Source organism: Bombyx mori, chromosome 5 (assembly GCF_030269925.1).
Source record: "Bombyx mori chromosome 5, ASM3026992v2".
Lineage (NCBI taxonomy): Eukaryota > Metazoa > Arthropoda > Insecta > Lepidoptera > Bombycidae > Bombyx > Bombyx mori.
The window spans coordinates 5,999,355-6,024,371 of record NC_085111.1 but is presented as its reverse complement, the minus strand read 5'-3'; the positions used below and the strand labels follow the sequence as shown (position 1 = coordinate 6,024,371).

The 25,017-nt window shown below is 36.8% G+C and overlaps 1 long non-coding RNA gene across 2 annotated transcripts in view; it reads left to right on the top strand.

The window, feature by feature from the left end:
• Positions 1-605: 605 nt before the first annotated feature.
• The window catches only part of LOC134198892 (uncharacterized), a 59,260-nt gene continuing 34,848 nt past the window's right edge, over positions 606-25,017 (top strand). For both annotated transcript variants that reach the window (XR_009973163.1, XR_009973164.1), the window contains exons 1-3: positions 606-720; positions 1,937-1,968; positions 13,110-13,284. This is a non-coding gene — a long non-coding RNA (uncharacterized LOC134198892). The remainder of the gene's footprint in view (positions 721-1,936; positions 1,969-13,109; positions 13,285-25,017) is intronic.

The following is a 25,017-nucleotide window of genomic DNA, read 5'->3' as shown; positions in this document are numbered from 1 at the left end:
TTTATTGCCCTTGTAGCCAGACGAGCATACGGCCCACCTGATGGTGAGTAGTTACCGTCGCCCATGGACTTCAGCAATGCCAGGGGCAGAGCCAAGCCGCTGCCTACTGATTTTTCTGCGTATACTCTAATCATTGGGTTTTATGAATTGTATTGATATTTAGGTAGCATAAAGAACGCATTTATATGGGACATGTATTATCATTGATTCTCTCTCTCGTAAAATGTAGATGCCTTTTTAAATCCAAAGTACATTTGTTTAGTGGTGGTAGGGTATATTGCACGCAAGCACGGTTAGGTATCAATCCTGATTATTTTTGCCGCGTTTTGTGTTATTGTACAAGCTGGCTACATTCCAATTTTAACTTATTTCGCAATTTATTTTTGTACGTAAGTATTATCTATTTCAATAAGAAAATTATGTAAATAAAAAAAATATTGTTCAACAACTATATGACAAGGTAAGTTCTTTATCACCACGCCTTTTCTGAATACACATATGTCTGTGTTGTTCGTTTGGCAGTATTTGTCACCGAATGACTAATATGGTCAGTTACTAAGGTTCTTGTTTATCAAGTAAATAATTATTTCAGTGACGTGAGAACGTTGTTTTAAATGTAGGTCAGATTTGGGCGTTGAAAAATCTCACAAACATACCCAAACTGTTATCTTGTAATCAGTGATATTTTAGGGTTCTATTACTTAATAAACTTTCGCCAAGGTAAATATGTATTGGATTCAAATTTCTTATCGTATTTTTGTATTATTATTTGCTTACATACCCGAGCCTGTAGACTGAATGGTAAACAGTCGACGTCGCCCTAAACACGTCATTACGGATCCTCCCGATCCATTAGCTGTGCTTTTAGGTACCACAGGCACAGGTTACCGTCCACATCCACCCGTCGCTTGCGACGAAGAGCTCAACACTCTCCGTTAAAGCTCCGCGAGCTCATCTATGCGTCAAGGAGAAGCTGAAATAGCCTAACAAGGCTATCAGCATAGGTAGAGAAAAAAATGTTAGTTGCAAAATCTATTAAAATCGTATTGATTAATAAACTAAAGAAATAAGTAAAAAAATAAAATAATTGTCAAATTTAGTAAAAAATACCACAAAAATATATATTATGTACCACCATCACTCTAGTCATGCGAAAAAATACTTCACGATACGCGGCGTGTCAGAATGATAGCTTTCTGTACTAGACGTTTTAAGACAATTAAATAGCGAAAAGCGTAGCTTGGGGCTTTAACCTTCGGTGGGGCAAAAGGATTATTTTTATTACCAATTTTTTTTGCAGTCAAATCTGAACGCTTCCGTATTAGGTCACAATTTTTAGTCTGGCAACACTCACGAAGGAAAGAAATGAATATTATCAAAAAAAAAATTCTTTTTCCCCATTGAAACATAACTAAAAAGAAAGCCACCTTGAGATATAAGTTCTAAGGACTCAAGTATAGTTACAACGGCTGCCCCACCCTTCAAGCCGAAACGCATTACTGCTTCACGGCAGAAATAGGCAGGGTGGTGGTACCCACCCGCGCGGACTCAGAAGAGGTCCTACCACCAGTAATATAGTATGTACTATTTATGTAAATCTAAGTAATAAAAAAAATACCAAAACATAAAACTCAAATATTGACTTCTTAAATTACATCGTCAGCGGACTTGAGTTGTTAACACTCGTGTTTAAATTCGAGTACAGTGAAACGATTTCGCTTCGCCGGCGACCACTATAAATAAGGATAATGCCCATTAGAGACGGTACAGCAAATCTTCGGTCGCCGAACGCCACTTACTTAGACTTAAAATGTTCCGGGGAGCTATTTTGTTAAAGATTCGGGATCGCGGTGTCCATTTTGAGATAAATTTCGCTTCGACTCCAAGAAGGTGATTTTCGAGTTCGAAGGAAATGCTCTTTTGCTTTTATTTTCAGGGAATTTCATTTTACACGACTTAATTAGCTTGGTATGTATATATTTTTGTTTGTATGTTACGGAATCATTGAATATCGATTTCGACGACTTCAAGATGTCCGATTAGGTTTAAAATTGCATATGCTTCAAGGAAAGATGAAAAATACAACAAATTTATAACTTCACTTTAATATCCTGACCTGATATCAACCGGATAAAAAAAATTTAATTAATTGCCGGTTCAACGCACTATTTAAGCGCATTTTTTAGTTTCTGAATCATATTATATACTTATGTACTACATATATTATTTATCGTAGTTTACGCGTCCATAAGCCCAAACACGGGAGTAGATTCGTTGTTGAATAACTACAATTTTTAGTAATAAAATTTATATAACTAAAGCGAATACTTAAAGCTTTACGAGCACGAGCTTATATTATCGATTGAACTTGGTTTAAAAGATTAGTTTATTATCATTTCATCATCTTCCGTTATTTTAGCAAGAACACAAAATACCGGATTAGAAGTTGTAGCTGTAGCTGAAGCTTTTAAATAAAATAGTTATAGCTGCACAAACTAACAAAGAGCATAACGATTTCAACCACAGTTTCTGTCTAAGCACCTTAATTTGGTTTAGCACAAATCCATTAAATTTACATGCGTTTTTGTAGTGATTGTATGAGAATAACATTTTCAAGATAAATGATAGTGTCTATTTATATCGTAAAACGGTCCAATCAGTGCTACTAATTCGCTAATCATTTCGGCTAAATAAAAACTTATTAAACAAGAGCATTAAAGTTTTAGACAAATAAATGATTCATATTAATCTTCTATTAATTCTTCTATTCTAAATAAAAGAATTGCTGTTCGTTAGTGTCGCTAAAACACGAGAACGGCTGGATCGATTTAGCTAATTTTGGTCTTGAATTATTTGTGGAAGTCCAGAGAAGGTTTAAAAGGTAGATAAATATGAAAATGTTTGGAATTAAATAAATATAACAATTTTGTTTTTCCTGTGATGTTTCCCCCGTCGGACGGATTGCTTTTGTTTGTTTTAAGTTTATTTTATACAAAAGTATAGGTCTTTTATTTATCGATTAAGGCACTACGAAGTGTGCCGGGTCAGCTAGTATTTTATAAATATGTTTTGATGTTGACCGAATTACAAATTTGTGTTGAAAGTTAAATACCCTCAAGCAAACAAGGCAACTCTAATCTGCTATTATATTCTGTTCTTGAAATGGATAAGATAAGAACACGGGAAACAATAAAGTAAGGACTCAAGTCAATTGAAGATGAGAACACGGGTATTACGTCCGTCTGGGCCGATTGCTGACCCTTCTGTCTAATGCCCGAGGATCAGCGAAATATGATAGGCAAGGAGCTACCGTATTTATTTGTGCCCACTAAGGATTTGCCCTCCGTATATTAAGTTGTTTGACCCAAAACGAGATGACGGCAATTTGCTTTATTGACTCCCTGATCCGTTCGTGATGTTCGATAATTATTGATATGTTGGTATTCAATGAATATATTGTTAGTTTATATACGTGGAAATGTAAACGAAATGCATCTTACGAATTATAACGTAGTATGAACTGATGGTAATTAATTTTGGCTTTGCTAATATGCTCTAATCAAATTTTATATTTATGATTTTTTTTGTATTTTTTTTGTGTTATTAGTTTTGTCTTTATGGCTTAAATCAATTCCCGATGTTATTTTATTAATAAACCACAATCATCTCCAAAGATTGCTTTTTATTATATATTTTAACACATTAAACTCTTTACGATCCACCGGTGGTGCTAGCGTACTGTACCATTCGGGTCAAGCCAAAATCCGGAAACCAATAATTTTTAACAACGTGAAATTTTCATTCAAAAATATATAAAATCGATAATTTGCACGGACGATAAAAATTAGCAACTTTTACCGTCTAGTTTAGATATTTTAAAAGGCTCACGGGTGACCCTCATGGCCCGCATGGTTCAAAAAAATAAGACTCAGCGGTAAGCACTGCGGCCTGAATGAAAATACTCGTTTTTTTCATATTGCGTCCGGCCTGTTAAGAAAAATGACTAATAAACTAATAAATATATTAAATTTATTATTTACATTACTTAAATACAATGTACCAAATATAACCGGAGCAAATAAGAATATTTGAATACTCGACATTATCAGAGTATTACCTATTCCAAGTTTATTTTGTCTCCGAATCCGCTACTTCGTCCTCCTCAACAAATGTCAATCCTTTTACATTAGAAATGGGCAAGAATATTGCAGAATTATTTTATCGATAATTTTACAAAAGCTTTTTTCCGTCCATGCCAGGCTAGCATTTGAATTTTAAATTTTATAAATGTTATTGTTAGAAACTAACTTTATTTTAAGAGAAGAATTGAAATCAAGTTTTTTGCTGGAGGTAAGGTCTGTTGTGTCTTGTGAGCCTGAAGACATCAGTACCACTGATATGGGTCATTTTCACATTGTAATATCCGGGATTCACTTACCACCTCCTCCTTCCTGAGTCGCATTCCTCATGTCTGAGGGTCGTGACCATCTCCTCCCATTATCCTTCTCTGGACGATGTTTCGCCATCTTCCTCTGTTCTCGGCGGTGTTTATGGCATACTGTATGGTAGACTGTGGTATCCAGTGTGGTGCGTATTACGTCGGACCAGCGCATTGGATTGCGTCCATGACATCTTTTGCCTGCAATCATGCCAGTGACCATCAATTTTTCAAGATTGTCGCCGCTCTTTCTGGCAATGTGACCGAAAAACCCTAAGAAGTCCTCTTGAGGCAGATGCTAGAGCCTGGTTCGGATAGTGATGTCACAATTGTGAACTTATGATTTATTATCGTTACGAAATTGCTTCATGATTTTCTCAACTTTTCGTCTGGACGTGACTTTGACGGTTTCGTTTTTATTCGCGCCACTTTTGAATTTAATTATACTCCGAACCATAAATAAAAGCCGATCTTAAATTATATGATCTGATTATATATTTATCGATACCAGTAACACCACTAAACCATTCACAAGCGTTTTAAGTATTGATGGCAGCAGAATAAAACAGCATTGAGTCTATGTCGCATCCCTAAGCTACGCCGTCGGAAAACAGGCTTATTCAAAGCACTAGCTGACGCCTGTGACTTCGTCTGCATATTATAACGTCACGATGCTCCGAAAAAGTTTATTGTTTCTAGTTTGGTTTATCAGCAATCTAAATTGGACATCACAAATATTTACAAAAAAGTATTCGGTAGCTTAAAAAAGAGATAAAATTTGCCTTTAATGTTATTGATTATTTATGTGAACGGAATTTCGGTCCTCACAATTTTATTGTAAGTATAAAAGAGTGGTATCGCTCTTCGCCTTTCAGGAGTACCTCCCGCGGGAGCTCAGGCCTTTTACAGTGTGTACGCGGCTTTATACCGATCGACTTCCAATATGAATTTCAGATGGGTTATAAGATTGGTAAGCTTTGTGTGTTTCACAAACGTATTTGATAAATGGTTTCCCGATTCCAAAGTTTTGTTCGGTTGAATGGAAGAGTTCTGAGTTTATGTGAAAATATATATTATGGCGTGGTTCGTTATGTTACGCTTGTATTTTCTGATGTATTTTTCTAAAGGATTATTTTAGTTTTTTGATTGGTGGAGAGGTTTGAGAATTTATCGTATCGATGTCGATGTATTAAAATATCATCGATGGGATTTTTCACAGAAATCATTTAGCAGTCATTTTCCTGCTTTTAAAGAAAAAAGCAATTTTTAGAACAGAAACATAAAAAAAAACAAACAGTCAGTTCGTGCCAGCAAAACTTGCTTAGTTGAAACTTGATGCATAGCGCAATTCAAAATTTGTCGGAAGCGAAAACCGAGAAAAGTCATAGAGCAAATTAAATACGGTTTGATAATTTTTGCTGGAAGCCACGTCTTACTTCGGCGCTCCCGTATAAGTTTTCATAAAGTTATAGTTACTCAAAGCTCGTCTCGAAACTGCGGAACATTCTAGAAAATGAAGAAACAAGGCATCGTTGTTGCTTGCGCGGTACGAAGCGAACCCGCCATGGCCACAAAAGCTACCCGCGTTCCGCTTTATTCTTGTATAATAATTAATAAAAATGTGATGGATAAAATTAACTTCAATATAAATGCGAAGTTTTTTGTATTTCTTCTTGTTTATAAGCAGAAGGTCTATATAGTGTTAAGTAGTAATTGAGGCACGTAGATATCAAGTGAATATGGTATAACCGCTAACCTAGAATAATGACGTAGAGATCTCAGTAATATTGTTAAGTAGGTTTAGCGTAAAAATTGGTGGTAGGGCATCTTGTGAGCCCGCAAGGTTGGGTACCACCACCCGCCTATTTCTGCCGTGAAGCAGTAATACGTTTCGATTTGAAGGCTTGGGATAGCCGTTGTACAGTAAAAACTGATATTTAGAACACATATGTTAAGATGGGCGGCAGCATTGACGTGCTTGATGTTTGTGGGCTCCGGTGACCACTTAACATCAGGTGGCCCGCGAGCTCGTTAGCTCAACTTAGCAATAAAAATATAGACGCATAGTGCTCCTCACACATACATACTGATTTCGAAACACGATACCAAAAATAAGTTGTCGTATGCTATATAGTGAACTAGCCCGACTTACTAATTAATTATATGATATTGTTGTTTATTTGAATCAATATCTATTGTGCCCTTGTAATTTGTAGGCAGCGGCCTGGCTCTGCCCCTGGCATTGCTGAAATCCATGGGCAACGGTAACCACACACCATCAGGTAGGTCGTATGATCGTCTGCCTAGAAAGGCAATAAATTTAAAAAAAAGTGTGTGTGTGTGTGTGTCCAAGTCACACACGGTTGAAATTAAACTTATAAATAAGATATAGATATAGATATACTGACTATCCCACTACACAGGACATACATTTACATAATATGAACAATTCTTTGTAGACGATAGTGGGGATGCTACGAAGAGTCGCACAAAGAGGAGACCGAGAACACCTAATGTGTTCTATCTCATTCTTTCGGCGGCTGAATCCGATACATTTATGTGTTTGTGTCTCTATGGACTTATTTTTTCGTTTCATCGAGTTTGAAATCACAACGATTCTAAAGAAGTTTCACTTCAAAAATAATCGAACGGTTCATGAATATTAAGCTGATGTAAGTTCGCCTTCGTAAGAAAAGAAATACGACTAATAACAATTTCAAGTTAGAATTAATCGAAATTCATAAATGTTATTTTAGGTTATTATATAGCGCAGTTTCATGGCCCCAACCGACTCGGGCTGAGGCGGAATAAAGTTGACATTTTTGCAAAGCTACGTTAGAATTTCAACGAAATTAAATGTGGCACCACACGAAATGAAAATAGTGCGAGGCATCTCGCTCCGCTCTCTCTCGTGCTTTAGTTAAAGACTAGTCAGTGAAGGCTCCAATTTTATATTTGCTTATCCTATTTTGAAATATATCAATAATAGTTTCGTTTTATGACTATGAACTGTTGAGTGGTGGTGGCTCATTGGTGGTAGGATTTCTTGTGAGTCCGCACGGGTAGGTACCACCACCCTGCCTATTTCAGGGGTGGGGCAGCCGTTGTAACTATAGTGAGACCTTCGAACTTATATCTGAAGGTGGATGGCGCATTGTAGATGTCTATGGGCTCCAGTAACCACTTAACACCATGTGGGCTGTGAGCTCGTCCATCCATCTAAGCAATAAATAAAAAAAAAGAGTTCGTGAAATTTAATGAACTCAGTCTGCATTTCGCCATTTCAGTTCATTCCTTTTCCTGTTTTTCCTTTTTTTCGTCCTAATATACTTACTTATAACTTGACTGGTTCTGAATGGCCCGGAGTCGATAGACACAACCGCGGTAGCTCACCTTGAGACATGAGATTAAAGATTTGCATAACGTTAAATGAGCACTAATCTTATCTTAAGTTATACCTTTAAACGAGCAATTCTTGTATATTATTATATATATAATCTGAATCTCGGAAACGGCTCCAACGATTTTCATAAAATTTTGTATACAGGGGATTTCGGGGGCGATAAATCGATCTAGCTTCGATTTATTTTCAGAAAATGTTGTTTTATTCGTGTTTTCAATAATCAACTCTTCCCGACATCTATTGGCGAATGATAATACTATTTTTCTTAATTGAGGGCAACTAACCGCTTTAAAGACACAACAAGATGGCGTTATCATCGTTATCGTCTAGTTATCCCTTAAACGAAATTCATAATTTTTACGAGCACGGGAAGATACCAACATCCTATATGTTTACACCGTGAACTAATTTTATGTTTCATTTCGACGAGTTGAATAAAATCATTTAAATAATCATTCACAAATAAACAATTGTTACTATGAAATGAGATCGCCTCGCTGTTTAGAAGAAAAAAACAAAAATAAAATGCATAACTACTACGGAATACTACCGCCAAAATTTTGAAAAACGAAACACATTACGTTAGCGTGTTACAAACACACCAAAACGTTCCGAATATAATATGCAAACTGCACATTAGTCGAACGAATAACCTCTGTCGTTCCGACTATCGCGCGAGACATAAAGTTTCTTTCACATTACCGATGGCTACACATGGCGCGCACGAATAGTCAACAAAGAACCACGAACTAATAAATACTCGCAGAGCATACTCAGATAAGATACTCAGTTGTTTCTAGAATATTTGATAATTTATTACACATTTTCTTCTTCTTATTTTGTTTGCCCTAATCCCACTATCTGTGGTCGGCGCAGCCTGATCTCTTGTTATATTCACATTTATCAGACGTCATCACTGCAATGGCACCCTTTTCTCGCGTATCCTCATTCACACAGTTCATCCAAGTCTTTTTACAACGCCGATAACGAAACAGATTTTCATCTCCTTTAAATTTCGATTGAACATCTCTAGAAAACGTTAAGTTATCGTGGAGCTTATGACCGTCATTAGTCATTGAAGTGGAGTCTCTGTAAGTATCTGCAACATTTATCGGTACACGTCTCTTAGTAAAGGAGTATACTTACTCCACCGAAAACGCTGCGTTTTATTAATAAAATTTCAAATGCTTACAAAACATTGACGCGTCAGATTCTAGATAATAATATTGTGTCTGGTATTTGCTACTAAATCCTGTCTTAGGATGAATCATCTGATTTTCTAATACTAATGTAGAATAGAGATCGCAGCGCATAAAATAAAACTTCCACTGTCCCAAAATCTTCTGTTATAATAATAATTAACACTTTTATTACGTCTTGCTTATTTTTCAACCGTCTTCGCCATCTTCCTTTTTTCTGTCATTCTCTTCTTCCTTTCTTTCCGTTTTCTTTCAATCACATCGTAACGCTCCGTTCCACACTCTTTTCATACGTTCCGTTCTTACCAATCCTACACTAATATAAGGTTACGATTGTTTGCACCTCGACGTGCTAATCGACGATCTCGCCTTCGATATCCTCGCCCCACTATCGAACCATGACCTGGTTAACATTGACCGGATATGATTGAGATGGGCACTACCAAAAAAGTGATTGCGCTTGCGTTCCTTTGAAGTAGTGTCAGAATTTGTTATTCGTATCCCGTTTCGTAAGTTAATTTTTTGTCATTCTTGTGTCCCTTATTAGGGTATGAGACCAAAGTAATAAAATTATTGTATTGTCATTGAGCCTGGATACGTGTGCAAATTTTTAATCAGTAGGAAAATTTTAACACAACTTCACAATTTGTGTAAGACTATCGAAACACGACAAATACTGAAACAGTTATTATGTACTTGTACTTTAGCACAAAATAGCAGGACATTCCAAATGATAGTGTTTGATCATGTCATCATATTTAACTAGACTGAGACCTTAGAACTCATATCTCAAAGGTGGGTGGCGGCATTAACGTTGTAGAATCAGATGTCTATGGGTTCCAGTAACCACTTAACACAAGGTAAGCTGGCGAGATCGTACACCCATCTAAGCAATAATTAAAAAAATACTAATAAAAAGTTGCAGTTTTTCATATCGATTGAAAACTAAGCATTTTCACGGTTTCAAACATTTTTTTATTGCTTACATGGATGGACGAGCTCACAGCCCACCTGGTGTTAAGTGGTTACCGCAGCCCATAGACATCTACGACGTAAATGCGCCACCCACCTTGAGATATAAGTTCTAAGGTCTCAAGTATAGTTACATCTAAAAAACCTTAAATATTTCATAGTAAGCTAATTAATTATATTTTTCAAATTAAACGCAGCGTTATAACGCACGTGTGTACTGCCTCTAATATTTCGCGTGTAATTGGCGCCGGTCCATCTGCAGGCAATTAGGAGGCGGAGCGTTTTAAAAGATCCATATTTATTCCTTCTCCGTAGCTACTAAACGATGTAAATGTTGTCCTCTCGACTCTGATTACACTGATTACGCAATAAGTTGTGTTATGTGTTGCTCAATGCTTTTTTGCGGTTCATATAATGATCTTTGCCGGTCGAGTTTCAGTTTAACTTCGTTTGAAAATGTACTAAAAATAATTCAGAAAACACATTCTGAATATTTCGGTTTCTAGTTAACTGCCCTAATTTGGTGTCAATAGATTCATTGAGAAAGTAACTCTGATAACCGAGGTAAAGGAAAACTCAAAATAAATACATAAGTATTATTTTCTCCTATTTAAGTCAGCCTTTTTTTTTTGTAATGTTTATCATCCAATTTTGATCACGGCATGAACATATGAACATAACTACATAGGTACTATTTACGTGGTCAGACTCGAAGACTGCGTATTGAACGTCTTAAGCAACAAACGTTCCAAATTTAAAGCTTTCTGGACGAATATGACCTTCTTGGTTGCGACCACTAACTCAGACAAACTTGTGTATGCTTAGAACAACCAAGCAATACTAAAATCAAACCATACCTGACTCTTAATGGCTTACTCTTAAAGCAGAATTTCGCGCTGAAATTGTAAATGTTCAAAGCAAACGTAAATTGGCAGCTTATATAGAACGTTAGAGGCACAATGCACTAATTATATCAGCATCTTGGAAAGCCCCAAACCAGCCCCTTAACAGTTTTCCAGGGTATCGGAGAAGCATTAGTGCATTTCCCCGTAATGCTTCTAAAGACGGTTGCGGGCGATGACCAAAGAGGACGGGTTTGACTGAAGTTTGGTACGACAGTTGATTTACATTTAAACATTGATTTTGCACTGTCGATTAAGATTGGGTTTGTTTGACTAAATACATAACTGTTAAGTCTTATGCTAACTTACTTAACAAGTGTATACTTTTTCTGCGACCTTAAATTATTAAAACTATCTATGATTTGTTTCAGTAGTCAAACTTTTGTTTGCAATTAGTGGTCATTAATCAAATGGCACTAATTTAACTAACGATTACAAACTTAATAAACCAATAATTTAATAACTTCTGAATTTAGTTTTAACTGTTAAGTATAAATCAACCGACCCTATCCTAATTTGAAACTATTGGTTCGCTAAGTGCTTTCGGCGTCTCGTGTCCACTAGAACTTATCAAATATCTTACGGGACAGCTTTGACCACAAAGTTGTTTTATTGCGACGCTTGTTCTTACTTAAAGTTTACGACAGTCAAGCCTTTTATACTGTAAGATAGTAAAGCTTTTTATTACTGCGCGGTTTGACCCCTGGCATTAGCCGTGTCCAGGCAGTGGCAATCGCTTAACTTCAAATGGACTGTCGGCTGGTACGTCTTCAATAAATAAAACAATAATAATAATAACAAAAGCGAAAACTGCCTAAATGTTTTCATTTTGACTTTTTAAATTAATATACTTATTTTGTTCCGTACGTAAAATTTACAACACCAATTTTTACAACTTAATAATGACATTGATCTTGAAAAAGAGCGAAGGAAGATTCAAAATCATATTTAATTATTATCATTATAATAAGCTCAAACAATGAGACATCAGAAGAGAAGCGTGACCTTGAGAAGCTTCCAAATGAAAAGAGTCATCAATGCTGATTCATCTTGACAAAATTTCTGAGAAATACAGTCGAATTGGGAATCTCTTCCTTTTTTGAAACCTGTTAAAAAATGTTAACCCGCAACGGTGGTTTAGTCCAGAACCAATCACCCGATCTAATAGCGTGCTCAGTCATAAGTAAAGTCTGCGCTTGAATACTGAGTAATATTTTTATATACCTTTTTTGAATAAATTTCAATGTTACGCTACGTACTCTTAAGCACTAAAGTAAAAAATATTTTGCGTTCTTAAATTTCACTTCATACGTCATACACCTTAAATAGCTCTATTAAGTCTTAATTGCCAAATATCGTCTACAAAATGGGATTCGCCTTCAGTAAACCGTTAAAAGGACGGCTGCTAAGTGCAGGATTGGGGGATCGAACCCCCGGTGTTGTAATTCGATTCTGGGCCAATTAATAGTTTAGTTGAACTACCGTCTTAGAGGTAAGACGAATTGAATATTGCTTAGATGTCGTCCATTTGGCCTTATTCCGAGGGTGGCCGTGAAAGGGCTGCTTTGTATTGCAATCTCAAATCATATAGCTATACTAACTAGAGATGAACTAATTTAAAAAAAATGCTTTACAATTTAAAAAACGTTAAACACAAGTGAAGCCCTTGTTTCTTACAATTTTAGTATATTATCTATATAATTATAAAAATGAATTTCTGTTCGTTAGTCTTGCTAAAACTCGAGAACGGATAGACAGATTTGACTAATTTTCATTTTATTTGTGGAAGTCCAGAGAAGGTTTAAAAGGTAGATAAATATGAAAATGGTCGGAATTAAATAAAAATAACAATTTTGTTGTTCCTCTGATGTATCCCCCGTCGGACGGATTCCTTTTATTTGTTTTAAGTTTATTTTATACAAAAGTTTAGGTCTTTTATTTATCCATTGAGGCACTACGAAGTCTGCCGGGTCAGCTAGTTATAGATAAAATAATTGTTTGATGCCCTAATCTTTCTTGTCATTTCATTTGATTATCATTAATTAATAAACGTTCCCGCGGTCAATACCATTTTGTTATTAGAAAAATGTTTATTGAACGATTAACTCAAATAATAAAAATTGACTTTTGTATTTTACAAATACAAAGCGGTCTTCACTAAAAGGGCTGAAATGTAAGCGCGCAAATTCTTTCAGGCGGGGCTAGGCGTGGCGGATATCGTCGTATCCGGGTATATCCGCTTATATCCGAGCCGAGGGGCGGATGAACCGGATCACCAACAGGTGGGGGATGAGCCTCGATAGATCCGCCCACTCACCACGTGCGTCCAATTCGGATTTGGATTTGTTTTGGATTTTCAAACAAAGTTCTGTTAGTAAATGTTTGCAGCTGGCGTAAAATTATATTGGTTGGAAAGATGAGGTTTGAAATTTTAATGTCATACGTAAATTAATCATTACTAGTGGTCCCGCAGTAGTCGAAATTCGACTATAATTAATTGGAATTGTAAGTTTGTACACTATTATGATTGTATTTTATACTTCTATAATCACAAATTTCGCCAAAGCTACAGTATAAAAATATTAACAAAGACGAACAATATTTAATCTCAATTTGACAACAGACTTCAAGAACAAAAGTTTGACAATAAATAGTATGCAAGCGTGTGTGCGTCAAATACATGGTATGTAGTGTGTGTAATGTTTTTTTTATTAATTTAATGTATCTTTTATGCATTATTTTAAAAAAATATTAGCGTTGTGCACTTCTTCTCTATATTCTCTATAAGTGTAGAAAATTTCATACTCCTCCGTCCGCGCAATTTTCGTAAAAAGGGATACAAAGTTTTTGCTTCACGTATTAATATATAGATGGTAAAACTGTTCATCTTTTACGGTTTATTTCATTTTGTCATTTCAGACATTTCGAATACTTGGCAGATTTATTACGGCATATTGTGTTTATTGAATGATGATTTTGATTTGTATTGGTTTCAAGTCAGTTTTAATTAGATTGATCTGTGTCTATCTATGTTGGAACCTTTCAATGTAACTCTCATTAACTTCAAGACGTCCCTATAACTTGATATTTTCTAATGTTTTTTTTTTTTTTATGATTGAAAGATTACTGGTGGCTCGTAGGCCTTTCCAGTTTCACCAGGACACGTGGGCGAGCAAAGGCTCAGCCAGGAGAGGTGGGATTTGCTAACAGCTACCCGAGCGCCTCCGAAGGAGACCTAACAGCTCAAGAGTAGCTGCTTCGCGAATGAATCTACTACCGGATCGGAATCGCGACCCACTGAGAAGATCCGGCGAGAAACTCAGTGAGCTGATTCATGGGTTAGGTTGCACGGCGAACTCTTTGTCGAGTTCGACGAGTACGGTTACCGAGGTCCCTAAGCCTGCTCCTAGAGCTGAAGGCGTCTAGTGCAAAGGTTATTGGATCTGATGGATCCGTAAGGACGTGTCTAGGGCGTCGACGGTGACTGGCTCCTGCGTGATCAGGATTCGGGGAGTAGTCAGCGGCGGCAACGATAAGGCGATTATCATGACGCATGGCCTTATCGAAGTACCGTTCCGACGCTGACTTCATGTATTTCTGGATAGATTCGAGGCCCAGGTCGTCGTGTAGGTCAACGTTCCTCACGAACCACGGAGCTCCGACGGCTAACCTGCAAAAGCGGGATTGTAAAGATTGGAAGGTGTCTATGTGTGTGCAGGCCGCGTGAGCGAACACCACACTCGCGTAAGTCATGACGGGCCTAATGCAAGTTTTGTAAAGTGTCACCTTGTTCCGAAGGGACATTTTACTCCGCTTACAGATCATGGGGTAGAGTCTACCGAGAATAAACGCGGCACGGTCACGGACTGATTTTATATGCGGGCGGAATGTCATCGATGCATCCAGGGTAACGCCCAGGTACTTGACCTTCCTGGCCCAGGGTATGGGTTGTCTAAAGAGAGTAATCGGGGGTGTGAGATTCCTCCTCCTAATCCGGGAGGAAATCCGTGTGGAGCTTCCTCTCTGAAATAGCACCGCAGTACTTTTCGCTGGGTTGATGTCTATGCGCCATTTTCGGAACCACTGTCCTAGGGCTAGGGCTGCGCTCTGAAGCTTCTTCGCGATTAGGGACTTGTTTCTACTGGAATAGTAAACAGTCGTATCGTCGGCGAATAAAGCTAAATGGGTCGGCGGCGACCGGGGAATATCGTTAACGAATAAGCTAAATAGGAGGGGTGAGAGGACAGAGCCTTGCGGGACTCCAGCTGTGAGAGGTCGCGGGGAGGAGCGGGTTCCCTCGACTCGATATCGAAAAGAGCGGTTCGACAAGAAGTCCCGTATGATGAGCACGAGACTATCCGGCACGCCCATGTTGAATAGTTTGAAAATCAAACCATTGTGCCAGACTTTGTCGAACGCTTTTGCGACGTCGAAGAAGAGAGCTCCCGTGTATAACGGTTTTGGTCGATTAAGCCCCACAAGAATGTGCTCCGTGAGGCGGTGCACCTGTTGAACGCATGAGTGATTTGTACGGAATCCGAATTGTTCATCGATGAGAATGCCCTTGGATGAGACGAAGTCTCTGACGCGTTTGTAGAGCAGACGCTCATACAGTTTGCCTAGAGACATGAGGAGGCTAATCGGGCGGAGTTTTCTAATGTATCAGGCACCGATGACAATATAATAAATGATAATACAATGAACCGATGATAATACAATAATTTATTACTTTAACCAAAATATTCTGATCAGGTGAACTCTGATTTAAAAAAAAGTTACTTTACAAAATAAATAGCTAAATAACTGGGAAAAAATTAGGCACGGTCATCTGGCCCCAAATTAGGATTCCCTATGTTATGGTTACCAGAGACTGATATGTATATTATATATATTTAAATGTATACATACATATACAGGTATATAGATAATAAATACCCAGACAAAGAGGACGTGTTCATCACACGAATGTTTGCCCGATGTGGAAATTGAACCCACGACCCTCGGCGCATCAGCCAGGGGCGGTAACTACCACCGAATGAACTTCTTACTTTATATAAGAAGAATATACCTACACCAAAGTTAATGTTATATTTTTTCTACTAAGCTGATGGTCTAGAGCAGTCTTTCTCAAAGTGGGCGATAACGCCCCCTTGGGGGCGTTTGAAACCTAGAGGGGGGCGTTACGGGGCCCAGGAAAAAATGGGGGGCGTTGATGCGGGTTAGGGGGGCGCTGTAAAATTTGTAATTTCATTTACTTTATAGTATTTTAAATTTCACTAAAATTAAAACTCACCTACTACACAATGACGAATAATTCGTTTATATTTCTACCCTGTATAATGTTATAATAACTTAAAATAATTAACATAGATTTCGTAGGATAGCCCACACACCGTACGCAATCAAGTTGTAACAAGTTTCTGCGGAACATGATCGATGATAGTTAAAAAATTAGAGAAATTTTACCTTAATTACATTGCACCAGAAATTATTTTAAACATTAGAAAAAAAAACTATCATGCAGAGTTTTAAAATATTACACATACGTAAACTAACACAAATTGAGGTTTTCTTTACTTTCTTTCTTGTTTTTAACATACGGGCATTTTACAGCATTTTCCTAGCATTTTATAAGAAATTACTAAGAATCATAATTTTTATATAAAATGGAAATGCGTATATAATTATTGTTCAAAAACTAGTCTTAGATTATTATTTTTTACAATTTACCCATTACCGTCCAATGTCAAATAGTATAGTAAGCCTAAACAGCTCACTTATTGTAAATATTGTTTACTATTTTATTTATATATAATAATAGGTTGGGGAAAAAGTTTCTTCGCCTTTTTTAAGAAAATTCACAACATTTTTTAATACAGTTTATTCACATTTAACTAAAGTATGTCGGTACCATTTTGTTCGATAACTTTTTGCCATCTTGTAGGTAAGGACACGATCCCATTGCTATAGAAATTTTGGGGCTTCTGATCAAAATACCGCGACAATTGGTTTTGGCAGTCCTCTCGTGATGTTAACCTGACACTGCCTAAAGAATTCTGAAGAGACCGAAACAGGTAGAAATCTGAAGGTGCAAGGTCAGGACTATACGGCGGATGCATTAACACCTCCCAGCCAAGCTCTCTTCATTTTTGCTGAGTGGCTAAAGATGTGTGAGGTCTAGCGTTATCGTGATGAAAAACCACACACCTTATGTTGATTAACTCCGGCCGCTTTCTCTCAACTTCTTGCTTTAATCTCATCAGTTGTTCGCAGTAGAGTTCAGAATCGATGGTCCTGCCTGGTGATAACAGCTCATAATGTATAATGCCCTTCCAATCCCACCACACACACAGCATCACCTTGTTGCGAGTTAACCCGGGTGTAGCCAGTCTGTGAAGCCTGACCGGCCTTTGACCACAACCTTTCTCGTACGTTCTTGACGTACGTGATCCACTTTTCATCACCAGTTATCAGCTTCTTCAAAAATGGTTCAGTTTCATTACGTCGTAATAAAGAATCACAAATGAGTACACGGTTCATTAGGTTCCTTTCAGTGAGCTTTTTTGTGTACCCATTTTTTTTAAATGCGCCATAACTATTTTGTGATCAATTCCCAGTTCTTCAGTTACGTCGTAACTACTGATATGCCGATCTTGCCCCACTTTTTCAAAAATGGCATCGATTTTATCCGTAATAACGCTTAAACCAAATTTGTGCTACTCTCACAGACACTGCACTAGGTCCATAAACATCGCAATTTTTTTTCACGGCTTGCGTTGCTTTTTTACCTTTTTTGTAGTAAAATTTTAAAATGTATCGAATATCTTCATTAGATTCACTCATCTTGACAGTACCAAAAATAAATAAAAATCACACATCTCCCTAATTTTAATTTGGAATTATCTTCTTTCGAATTTAAACTTTTAATGATCCAAAACCAGCCAGATACAAATAGTATACCCAAAGAGATTTTATAACAAGTTCATAAATTTTTAAGCTATTGCATAGCTTTTATCGCGGGCCTTGAGCGCGTCGACCGAATCATGAAATTCCGTAACGAAAAAAACCTAACATCCCTCACTCCGCCTACCATGTAGCTCGCGCTCAACACATTCACACGTTGCGCTTGTGTTTGTGAATAAGTGCGTGGCGTGACGTCACACTGCATGCGCATCATGAAAAGTCTGCCCATCTCTCTCTCGCGCGGTTTAGCTTATGAGTGTGAAGGGGACAGTTAAGGTTTTGCCTTTATTAAGGTTTAATATAATGTGGTCTTGTTTTATTATTGTTTTAATATTAAATTATCATTGTCTGACCGAGTCTGAACAAACGAGAGACCAGGTTCTGAAAGTGAACACGGAAGGTCCAACGACTGTTCAGAATGAGGCCGAGGTACTTCAACTGCACCCCGACCCGATATGGGCATCGACAGGTGGCACTCTCCGGGTCCTGTGGAACCACATGGCCTCGGATTGACTGAGTGTCAAACAAACAAACAAATCTTTCCTCTTTATAATATTAGTCTAGATATTAATTATTACAAATAATAAAAACGCTGACTTAGGCGGCGGTTTTTATTTGAACCAGTTCTAAATTATAAACTAAAATTCTATGAAAAATTACCCATATTTATCTATAATACGAAATGATATTAATTTATTTTTCGTAATTTCCTTCTTTCTTACGTCGATAATCCTCAGTGCTGAGGGTCGTGGCCTCCTCTAATAACTTTCTCCTGCATCATCTTGCGCCATTCCTGCCTGTCCTCGGCTGTGTGGATAGCAACGTGGACTGAGGTATGGAGAGTGCAGCGTATTTGGTCCGACCAGCGCATTGGATTTCTGCCTCTGTGCCTTCTCCCGCATACCTTGCCTGTTACCAGCAGTTTTTCCAGATTGTCACCTCTTTTTCTGGCGATATGTCCAAAGATCTCGAAACTCCTCCACGCGCATGTAGTGCTGAGGCGCATTGGAATCTTGAGCTCGGTAAGAATGGATTCGTTGGTTCAGTGTTCTGTCCAACGAATCCCGAGCATTTTCCTCCAGCACCACATCTCAAACGCGTCGATGCGTTGGCGGTCGGCTTTCTTGAGGGTCCAAGTCTCTGCGCCGTAGAGAAAAATGGAAAAGACGAGGGAGGTGACGAGCTGCTTTTTGGTATTCCTCGAAATGTTTCTGTCCGCCCAAACACGGTCCATATGGGACATAGCTCTCTTTGCCATACTGATTCGCCTTCTGAGGTCCTTTTCGGAGGATCCATTACTAGCTATGACGGAGCCCAGATAAATGAAATCCTCTACGACTTCCAGGTTTAGCTTATTCGTAGTTTAATAAGTTATTATTGTTAGTAGTATTATTTACTAGTCGAAATATAGATATTTAATTATCTTATGATGAGAATCTTATATTAATGAGAAAGATATTCAACAAAAATAGTTTCGTTCTAATAAATTAGCATAGTAATAGTACAGTGAACTAGCAATTTATTTTGGTAATTCTGAATTTAAACAAACATATTGATGAGAAGAATTCATTTTTACTTTGCAAATTTGTAAATACACGCTCTGTAGCAATGTACGGACATTTAATAATATGAAGAAACAATAATAGCATCTACAAATATATATGTACTACGTGGTAACTACATTTACTAAAATTAATACAACATTTATTAATTAAATTAATGAAATTGTGGTTTTAAAGTTTTAAGGGTGTATAAAAAATGGGGGCGCTGAAAAATAATTGATTTTCAAAGGGGGCGGTAAAAGAAATAAGTTTGATAATCACTGGTCTAGAGAGACCATATCAACGTCACCGGGCTTAAAGCTGACGATGTTGCTAACACGAGCCCTAGCAAGAGCCGTGTTTCCCAGAATCTACCACCGGATCGGAAAAGCGACCCACTGAAAAGATCCGCCGAGATTCACAGTGGGCTTGAACAATGCGGTTATGTTTTGACTTTAGATGGATCGTCGTGTGTTTATATTCGAAAAAGTTTTTATACTTTTTTCTAAATAGCATATAGATTTGAACAAATTTACTGTAAAATGACTTTACCCTAAACAAAATAATATTTAGATTAATTTAGTTAATACAGACTCCGGAAACGACTTTTCAGTTCTCATAATTCAACATTACGAAAACAAAATTTAGTTACGTAATTAAACATGAAATTTTCAAATAAATTCCCCTTCGAACACATTAAAATAAATCCCCCATTGTTTTAGCATCGCTAAATTTTGAAGCAAATGATCGTTGGACCGTAATTTATTGTGGTATTTAAGCATTAAATGCGTGAAATTGACGAAAAGCAGCCGTTTTCATTGTTAAAGTTTGTTCGGATGTTATTATAATTGAATCAATCAGGCCCATTACTACGAGACTTTATACACTAGAGATTTGAAGGTGTATCCTTAGACCTTTACGAGCGAGAGATATATTAGTTTTGTAAATTATAGATTGGTGAGATTCGTAATTCATTGCTTGCTTCGGATGTCATCTGGGTCAAGTTAAACAGGGTATGCGTTTAGTTTCCTGTTTTCTTATTAGCGTATTTTGCCGCCAACTTACAAAGAAAATAATTTTTCATCACATTTTCACAACTTCAAACAACCTATTTGAATTGATCTCCGATCATAAAGTTACTGTAACACTCATCACATATGATCATATCAAATTCTTTGAAAAAGTACGTGCTTGAATAGCGGTATTCATATTTTATTACGATTATTACCTCTAACTACTACTGAGGACTTCTTACTTTAGATAGAAGTTGATGTTTATCTCAGGATGGTACATGAGAAAAAGGATTGCAAGTAGTAAGAATGAACTTTACTCCGATGGTAAAAAGAAGAAAACTGGGTCACCTAAAAAATACTTCAAATTACATTTTGTCTGATTCACTTTCGTTCAGTTGTCTTGCTTTATATCGTTTTGACGTTGGATAATAAAGAGAGAGTTTAATAAAGACTAGAGGTCCCGCAGTAGTCGAAATTCGACTATAATTAATTGGCATTGTAAGTTTGTACACTATTATGATTGTATTTTATACTTCTATAATCACAAATTTCGCCAAGACTACACTATAAAAAATATTAACAAAGACAAACAATATTTAATGTATTCTCAATTTGACAATAGACGTCAAGAACAAAAGTTTGACAATAAATAGTATGCATGCATGTGTGCGTCAAATACGTGTGGTATGTAGTGTGTGTAATGTTTTCTTTATTGATTTAATGTATCGTTTATGCATTATTTAAAAAAAAATATTAGCATTGTGCACTTCCTCTCTATATCTCTATTATAATCTATATTCTCTATAAGTGTGGAAAATTTCATACTCCTCCGTCGGCGCAATTTTCGTAAAAAGGGATACAAAGTTTTTGCTTCACGTATTAATATATAGATTAATCATTATTAAAGACGTGGGGTAATTATAAAACAATAAGTTCCGTACACGTTATTTATCGCACGTCCTAAGTCTTAAATGAATAGTCTAAACTTGTGTGGATCCGTACGCGCCGCCTCGCAACTTAGTCGCCAATTAATTTATTGCGCTAACTTTACTTTCCATTCTTTGCCTTGCCACTTATACATTTGCGGTAGGCGTTTGTGTTGCCAGATTATTAAGTTTAATATGCTCTATTAGATTGCTATTTCGATGTTACAAAAACAAATAATATAGCACCAGAGATTTATATTATCGGCTGCATAAAGCTGATGAACAAGTAGTCCTTATTTATGGAATGTATTTTTTTTACTACGTTCTTATATTTATTAAGGTTGCCAGTATTTTCTTATTCAATTCCAATTGCATTAATATTAGCCGACGAAACTACAGAATATAATTAAAGGCGGCTAACAGAAAAATATTATTGAAAAAAAAACCGAAGTTAAATTTATTCGTGTGGGGAAAATAGAATATTTCCTATGGTAACTCCCGCCCACGCGCCTACTCTGCGATAACCGCGTGCGAAGGAGATTTATTCCTCGAACTTGTTAAAACTTCATAATTTGTCCGCATTATCTGTGTGTGTGTTGGCTTTTATCGGAAGCCGAAGTACCTCTTTAATATGATGAACACGTTTACCTACTTAATTATATTTAGATGTTCTTCTATTGCATTTCGGATATTATTATTTCACTAGCCGACCCGACATACGTTGTCCTGCAAAAATTCATTCAAATCGATCCAGCCGCTTAGTTGTAGTATAGATAAATAACCTAGATACCGGCTGCAGCGCCATCTGCTGGGCTGATTTGTGAATCTAAACCATCCAGGGTGCCACCCAAACGGATACAAAAAAAAACATTCAAATCGGTCCAGCCGTTTAGGAGGAGTTCAGTGACAAACACACGCACAGAAGAAATATATATTTAAAGATTAAGATTATTTGAATGTGTGTAAAACTTTAATGATGAAAAATCGAAGCAGGTCAATGAATTACGCGCGTACTCGAAATTAAAAGTCCACTCTCTTTGTCAGGTTATTCAAGAGAAAGCTGTACAAAACTGGCCAACACTGGCAACTGGGGTTCCCTGCGCTACTATTATACATGATCTCTGTAGTAGAATTATTCTGCTACCTAACTATTTCGCCAATTTCTATCTTGAGTAGTAGGTAGGGTACGTATTAAGCCCCCACCGTTCGGTTCATCCGTCTACCGAGCAGCGAGTTTCCGGCTTAGGTGGTAGAAGGAAAGCTGTTACAAGCTTAAGGCCCGGTATTAATTATTTGAAAACTATCGGAGTGCATTGACATCTCAATGAGAATGCCGCCACTTGAAACGTGAGTTCAAAGTCTCAATCGCACCTATATCGAGTTTTTTAACTAAAAAACGGGAGGTAAGACTGTATAGCAAGAGAATTAGATAGGATAGTGGTACCTACCCGTGCGGGCTCACAATACATCCTGCCACTAGTAAACTCAGCAATTGGCGATTGCACTATGCTTGTATACTAATTAAAGAACGGTAAGAGATGGATTGATGCTATTATAGACTGACACGTCACACACCGATCTTTATGGTCAGGCCTAATGATCTGCTAATCTATGCTAATGATAAAACCTTATTCGCTCCCGACTAAGACTATCGCCAAATCATCTATCAATGTAACATCGATCAATGTAAATTAGCCATGAATCTTCTTCTGTGACATCCTCTGCAAATGTCTATTTCAAAAGAGCAACAGCTTTAAAACAGTTTATTTCTTTATTTTATTACTCTTAAAAGAATCAGAAAATGAAGATTATTTTAAAGACGTTCTAAATTTTAGACATGTCATTAAATAATGTCAATTAATATCCTACCTTAGCAAACTCAATAGACGATCGTTCCGCACAGACAATTTGTCTGTCGTTAACAAAATCCGTGTTCTATACAGAGGCAATTCTAATTAGCCCTCCTTATTTATGATTCATAAGCCGGAGTACAATAAATTCTGGCGGAATCTTTCCGTCCCACATGTGTTAGTAAGCCGGGGCATTAGCGAACGTTGAATGTTGGTGCTCGCCTAATAAGAGGCGGGATGTAAGGAATTGCACTGATTACTATATTATTTATTACGCTACGTGCCGCCCGTGTAAACGCTTCCTAATACGTATCTTCGAGCGTATCTTGGAACAGTATGTCACTGCCCGCGAACCTACATCTTCAACAATTTGTATGGCATGCGTCTTATACTCAATTTTACGTGCAAGGCAGACAGTATCTATCACATAGACTAGTTATTTAGTGAGTAGCAGCGACATACTCCTATTAATTTTTCAATTATAGACAGCGCAATAGCGGTTTTAATGATATTGTAGTTTATATCAAGTTTTTACCTGACTCCTAAGAATCATACATAAAGTGGATAATGTTTGTATATAGTGTTATGGATAATGAATTGATAAATGGATAATTTTATGGAATGCTACGAAGGATAATGTTATGTATATTATTTTATAACCCTATAGCTTAAGCAGATTCCTGAAATTTCACCATTGTTGGTTACATTGGTCCCGCTGTGCTTATTTGTGCCGTGGAAAATGCTTTCCTGTTTGAAGAGTGAACTCTGTTATACATACTTATATATTTAAATTTATAACGTTTCTTTATTTAAATGGCTTACGGCTTAGTTACGTATTTATTTAAAAGACATGACCCCGGTTTCTGCCATATTAAACAAAATAATCCAGAATGAAACACGTTGCCTTTTTGAGAGAAAAAAATTTGCTTATATTATATCGCTCTCTGGTCCATACCATCTGGATACCAGTCGATTTGTAGATCCATTGGTACATGACGTATGTAAATCGCGAGTGAGAACAAACAGTCTGTCGTTTTTACTATAGCAGAAATAATTGGCGTTGTCCGTATCATATCATCATTCCTCATGATTAAAAGTACATCCATTTGGATGTTAATCCGGAATGTAAACAACTTTTGTGGGAAATTTCATCAAAATCCGCTCCGCTACTTTTGCATGATTGTGTAACAAACATACACTGAAAATATTTCTGGGGTTTATTATTATCTATACATATAATGTATTATTTTATTTACATCAAAATACAGTTAGTTTATCTTAGCAAAAATATAGCACAAATTAAGTTGCACTTATAAAGAGAAACAACATTTAAAGCTATTGCTTCACCACTTTTTTATATTTTTTATATGTTACAAATCAAATAATGTTTTTATGTTTCTTATGTTCTTTCTAATCTTTCAATATTCAAATTTTCATTTATGTCATCTTTATAACAAATTAACCTCTTTTAAGGTAATTCGTATAGAAGTTATATACATATAAATAAAATTGGAGTGTCTGTTTGTAATATTGAAATAACCGCTTTTTACTACATGCATATGAATGTACATACGGTACATACGGTACACCAATATAACATTTTTTACAATTTTTGTCTGTCTGTCTGTTTGTTCCGACTAATCTCTGGAACGGCTGGAGGAATTTTGACCAGACTTTCACTGATAGGTAGCTGATGATATAGGGAGTAACTTTTTTTAGACTAGCTTCGCTCCGCTTCGTCACCCGCGGCTATTGTCGTACCGCGGGATAACACCACGGGACTCAGCTATCAATAATAAAATGTAATGTT